Source organism: Rhea americana, unplaced genomic scaffold (assembly GCF_003343005.1).
Source record: "Rhea americana isolate MKP2758 unplaced genomic scaffold, rheAme1 scaffold_66, whole genome shotgun sequence".
NCBI lineage: Eukaryota > Metazoa > Chordata > Aves > Rheiformes > Rheidae > Rhea > Rhea americana.
In genome coordinates this window covers 2,708,347-2,713,959 of record NW_028186823.1, presented here as the reverse complement: position 1 = coordinate 2,713,959, position 5,613 = coordinate 2,708,347, and positions in this window count along the sequence as shown.

Here is a 5,613-nt window from a genome sequence, read left to right as displayed (position 1 = left end):
CACGGCGCATGCGCGCACCGGTGCTGTTGGCGCGGCGCGGCGGCGGCGGCGTTGCGGAGCGGGCGCTGTGGGCGCTCGTTCTCCCTCTCCGCGAAAGGGAGAGCGAGGGGCGCCTGCCTAGAGGCCACTTGGCTTCCCCAGAGTTTGCCCTGAGGAAAAGATGGGCGTTTTCACCCTCTTTCCCCCTCAGCCTTTCAGGGCTTTGAAAGCCGGCGGCCGTGGCCTGCCCTGGCAGCTGTGTACCTGCCTAACGGGTGGTGCCTGCTGTTGTCTAATCTGCATGTGCCTCTGAAATGTTCAYTTTCCAGCTTTCCACACACCTCCCTATTAAGGTTATTTGAACTATATTCAATATACATAAAATCTGAAGGATTTTTTTTTGCCCAAGAAACTTTCTTAATCATTTATTAATTGTTCAGGCTTCAGTTACTTCAGAATGGTTTATGTTTCTACTGCAATTTCCATCTGAAGTTCCTGTGGCTTGTTAAAAGYTGCAGGCTTGCATTTGTCTAGATAGGCACCTTTCCTGCATGTCAAAACATGTTTGTTTTTTTTTTCTTCCTTCGGTAAAGTACAACTACTTAAGCTGAACAGAAGGCTTCCTACGTAACCCAGCCTTSCCAATCAGTAGTACGACCTTCATGCAGTTGCTGAATCGGGATGTTCTTTCTCACATTCGTCTCCCTCGGGAGAAGCCTGCAGGAACAAGTGTTCCTGAATTAAATGACTCGTTTTAATCATTTCATTTCAAGGCAGAGATAGAGCTGTTTACACTGAAGAAACTATGACCTCAGTCAAGTAGAGACCCGCATAGTTAACTCCTCCTTGTAAGGAGGAGTCAAACACATGAAGAGTTGGGCAAATATGTAAGCCTTCAAAGGGAATTTGCATTGAGGTCCAGTTCGGTATCACACTATGGCACAGAGAGGTTAGGTTATCTAACTTTATACAGGAAGCCTTGAAAATTGAGGTTTCCTGATGCCTAATCCTGTGCTTTAATGAAAAGGCCACTCCTTTCCTCTTGACTTCTGTTTTCTTTAATTTGTACTTGACATATGTTTATTTCACTGCTTATGTCTCTGTAGAGAAAAATTTAAATATATCTGTAAATATATAATTATTTGGAACACAATCAAGCGTGAAATTTATCTGAGAAGTATTAACTTGGATAGTAACAATTTTAAACCTGGAGAGATTTTGGCCACCAAAAAGCTGCACATGAACAATGCTGTATGAAAGCTAGATATTATTACTGGAATATCACTCCATCTATTTGTGAGGTGAGCCCTGTGGCTTAAACTCCAGTAGTTTTTGGTTTGAATTTTGCTTAAACGGGAGAACATGTTGGTGTATAATTGCATCCACAAGTACAATGGCCTTTAGGGGCAGGCAAGACTTTTTTGACAGTTGCTAAATTATGCTRCACAATCCACAGCTCTGGCAAGCTGCCTTCGTGAGGCACCTTGGTTGGTACGATGTTCAGCAATCAGACTAATCTTTCTGCAGAAACGGGTTGAGGCAGGCTGCAATGCATGAATATGGGAAAAGGAGAAAAAGGGAGCAAGAAGCACCATGGAGCTTCATGGTAGAGGAGAGTCAGACCCTGTGGGAGGCAGCATGACTGGTGACCTCTACATGGCTGGCTGTTTGTCATCCTTGATGCCATGGCCAGCTGCTGTGTCCCTGTCACTCTCCAGTGTACCCAGAGCATGTCTAAATTAACAGAGGCTGCAGGAGGGTGAGCTTGTCTGTCATATCTTAATAACTATAGGCATGTACATTATAAGTACTACAGAGTTCTCTAGACACATGTTGTCCAGCAGTGGGGATACTTATTTCAGGATACAGCTGGTCACATTCACAATCTCGAGCCAAGGACTGGCATCAGTAACAGAAGTGCTGGTTTGTAGTGGCTACCTCATGTGCTGGAAGAAAGACTGAGGGATCATATGGTCTCGAGCGCTGACTCTTAGGAGTGTGTTACACATCAAGAAGCAGGTATCTTTCTGCCTTCAGGTTATTATCTTAGCTGGGCTGATGAGTGACCTTTGTTAATGGCAATTCTCTTGGGGCTGTTTTGCAGGCAATATGCTCTGCCTCCCATATTGCACTTTCCATCATTAGTTCTCACAATGCTTTATGAGAGCATTTTGATTTTTTAGTAAGCCACAGCCTATAAATCTAGTGCATTATTTGCACATGATCTCCACATTATGCATGAGGGAGACTTCTGCCATGTGGAAATACAGATAAGATCACGTCTTTCTGTCTCTGGCATTCCACAATGTGATCTGGGAAAGAGAAATGGACCCTGAGATCTGAGACCTAAGCAGAAAGGACTGCTGTGTATGAGATGAGGAAATGATATGCAAAGCACTGAAAACTGCACAAAGAAAAAACAGCCATATCAAGAGACCTGTTACCACACTACTGTCATCTCTTGTAACTTTGGTCTCTGAGTTGGTCAAGGCTGAATGTAGCCAAGATGTACAGTCACACATGCCTTCCCTCATAATTCTGTTGCATGCTACAGCTAGTGATATTTATGTGAAAGGAATTTGCTGGTACCTCTATCCTCCTCTAGTAAATGTACAATTGATTCTATGAAGTAACATATGCCTACTGCATAGGCACAACAATACGAAGCCTTAGATAATCTTGGAAAATTAATAACATTAGTATATGCACAGATAGTAAAAAATGGAAAATAATTGTTTCAAAAAGTTTAAAATATGAATTTTTGGGCCAGCTGTACTTTCAGCAACAGATCCTGGTTAGGAGGGAAAGTGTGAGTTAAAACTGGCAGTTTCTTTTCAGGGAAAGTTAGAAGGKTTTTTTTTGTTGTTGTTTTGTTTGTTTGTTTTCTAAGACTAATGAAAAGAGAACATGCAGTTCTGGGAACAGAGTCAATTCTTTCAACATTAGCATCTCAAAGGGAAAAAAAAGACCCTGCTAAGTTCAAAGAGTTATTATTTATCATTTGGATGGTGATGATGGTAAACAATTTCAAATAGGATTGGATCAGATCACAACTGTCCTAGGTACTGGATGAATGCAGAGTTGAGACAATCCAAGACCTTGAAAGCATACAAAGTAAGAGACAGATCTTCCAGTGAATGTGCGCGAACAAACAGATGTCAAGGATAATATGAGAATGACTACTTAAATACATGTTTGCAGGCATTAGGCACATCTAGTGTATTATTTAATGATTTAGTCAGCTATTTGCAAAGAATACATGATGATACATAAGCCAAAAGCCAATAATTTTATTTCAAAAATCTCTACAGTCCTTACAGTAGTCAGTTTCCTATAGGCATCATGTGTGAATAGTCCAAGATTACTTCATTCTGTAGGAGCTGATACTCSTTTTTACATCAAGAACATAGAAACCCAAACGACAAAACTACTTGGAAAATTTGCTTTACACTCCAGTTTTGAAACTTATTTATTGACTAAAAAAAAAAAACTTTCATAGATTGGCTGGTAACATCATCTACACAAAGTACTTATTCTTCATAATGCATTTTTCCTCTGAGGTAACAGAAGATAACCCTGTGTATTTTCAAAGTTGGAAAGAGATGTAGAGATGCTATTTCTATTCTGAAAGTGTAGAAGCTGACATAAAAGATTATCTGGTAGTTGGGCCAGAATGAAGTAGCAAAGATTGTGGCTAAGTTACTGATTATAGAAATTTTAAGCTGGAAATAGTTGAAACGACAGGTGCCCTCTCCCTCTCCCTCGCCCTCTCCCTCTCCCTCTCCCTCTCCCCCAAGTTCTTGTATCATCCATCAAAGAAGCAATTTATTAGAGTAGATCAAGTAGTAAGTTAATCATTCACTGCTGTTTTACATTTAATAATTTCCCAAGTCCTTTGGAGGTTTTTAATTGGCATGGTTCCACCCTACAACATTTGGGAAATCAGTGACTTTAAATAGCTTTATTTAGGGTTGGATTCAGCCCAGATCATGTTGGAGTTAATAGCTGGCTTTGTATGGTGGTTCAGAGTCGTCATAAATACATGCCTCTATTCTCCAGGATATCACTGTCCTAGAAAGTGAACAAGAATAAACCTACTTTGGGATGGRCTAACCATGGATATGCATGTAACATATATGTGAGTTGGCATCTGAGGACTCTTAGTAAAAAAGAGCATTTCTTATGCTGGAAGCCTGTGTTGGCTACTGCAGCACTGGGAACAGGGAAACCATTTTTATTCTGCATCTTTGCTTGTGATAATGCTAGCTGAATGTGACTTTAACAKTTTTAGCAGCATTTTATATAAAAGATCTGCTTCTCCATTGTTCATGCCAGCCTCAGGTGTGTGGTTTACAAGATACTTCAGTGATAGTGTTTCTGTGTAACAACAATGTGAGAATTATCAACTTAATTGTGAATAAAGGTCTCATGTTGGACAAGTAGAGTATCAAGACTGCAAGATGCTGGAGAGCACATATGCTCTGCAGTGGCTATTGCTATTTTTTTTATCTGAGGTGAAAGATTCTTAGTGCTATTCAACTACTAACTGCTGTCAATAAAGGAGAAAATAAACAAAGTCATTAAAGGTGTTAGAGTACTTTTAAGGTTGAATTTACAGACAGACATTAGTCAGAAGAGTCAGTATCACAGCCCAGTTGAAATRTATTTGGAGTCCACATAATCTCTAAGAATAAAGTCTTGCTGATGTTTCATGTTATTCCTCTTCCACAAGTCTCCCTAGCTCTGCTGTGAATAACAGAGGTAAGATGATTGACAGAGGGAAGAACACACACACTCACACGTATCTGGACATGTAATATAAAAACTTTGTTAAGTTTATGTGGTCTATGGCTATGGACCGTGGCCTTAGGAAGAAGGATATGGAACACTTACAAGGAGAAGACCCTCTTGCTGAATAGCTCAGAGTGTCCAGGCTCATCGGAGTATAGGGCCAGAACTGCAAAGGGCCAGAACTGCAAAGGGCCAAATGAGTCATGGAAGTATAGGGCCTATGCATGGATGTGCCTGTGTATTTCTTCAGAGCTAGGACTTCACCAGTACCAGATACTTCTTTTCTCCCCCACAGGAAAGTATTTTTCCTCCTGAATGGAATGACATCGAAGAGATGTATGCAAAGGGAGTCTCACAGAGGTTCCTGCCTCATCTATCATGTGAGAGTATAGCCAGCACAAAGGTTATGTTTCAATACAGCATGATGCATTGCCATRGAGAAATAGCCAAGCTAACGAACATCCTAATGTAAGTCCTGGAAGTAGAATAGACATGTTAGTGGAGTGCACCACCAAGGTTAATTAGCTCTRTTCAAAAACATAGTTACTGCTACACAGTACTGGCATTAAATTTGGCGTAGCCATACAAATAAATATAGCATTCAATCAGACTGCCAGATGTGCCTTTGTYTCTCATTCTGCAAGTTTCACCTCTTTGATCTTTATAATGTTATARTTGCTTCAATTCACCATTCACTGGGAGTGTCTTTCAGGAAAATTTCACAAAATAAAGTTAACACCTTAACTTCTAATGCAAAATGAACTGGAGACATTTGTATATCACAAAACAAACAAAAGCACAGACCCGAATATTTTCCTTTGCTGATGGTCCTTGTGTTATACC